The sequence below is a fragment of the Pteropus vampyrus genome, unplaced genomic scaffold (genome assembly GCF_000151845.1).
Source record: "Pteropus vampyrus isolate Shadow unplaced genomic scaffold, Pvam_2.0 Scaffold171, whole genome shotgun sequence".
Lineage (NCBI taxonomy): Eukaryota > Metazoa > Chordata > Mammalia > Chiroptera > Pteropodidae > Pteropus > Pteropus vampyrus.
Genome location: NW_011888952.1, coordinates 2,077,106 through 2,077,874, shown reverse-complemented (window position 1 = coordinate 2,077,874; position 769 = coordinate 2,077,106). Strand labels below are relative to the sequence as shown.

The window sequence follows — 769 nt, the reverse complement described above, 5'->3', positions numbered from 1 at the left end:
CCTTCCTTGGGTTTGATTACTTTGCTAGAGTGGCTCACAGAACTCAGAGAAATAGCTTACTAGATTACCAGTTTATTATAAAAGCATGTAACTCAGGAACAGCCAAACGGAAGTGATGAATAGGGCCAGGTATGGGGAAGGGTGTGGAGTTTCCTTGCCCTTTCCAGGCACCCCTCTCCCTCCAAATCCCCATGTGTTCACTAATTCAGAAACTCTATGAACCCTGTCCTTTCAGGTTTCTATGAAAGCCTCACTACATAGCCATGATTGATTAAATCATTGGGTACCAGTGACTGATTCAACCATCAGTCCTCCTCCCCTCTCAGAAATCAGGAGATGGAATTAAAAGTTCCAACTCTCTATTAATGGTTGGTTCCCTGGCAACCAGCCCCCATTCTTAGTCCCCCATCCCCCTGCCAAAAGTCACCTCATTAACATAAACCTAGTTTGTGGTGGAAAAGAGTTTGCTATGAATAACAAGAAACCTACCTATTTGGCCTTTATGGCTCTCAAGAGATTTCAGGAACTGAGGACAAGAGACCAAATATTACAGCAAAAGATGCTTCCCTTACTCTTTCACTCTGGAAATTCCAAGGGTTTTGGTAGCTTTGTGCAGTGGCAGTATCATAGCCAATGTGGTTTATCCGAGGCACGATTATTGCTAATTGAAAACTTTTCCCAAGGGTTTTGGTAATCGCAAGCCAGGAACCATGGACATAGAACAAATATTTATGAAATATATTTTGGTCATCTGAATGACCCAATATAT

General features: G+C 42.3%; 1 pseudogene; it reads left to right on the top strand.

Moving 5' to 3' along the window:
* Positions 1-604: 604 nt before the first annotated feature.
* On the top strand, positions 605-769 carry LOC111746013 (annotated as a pseudogene).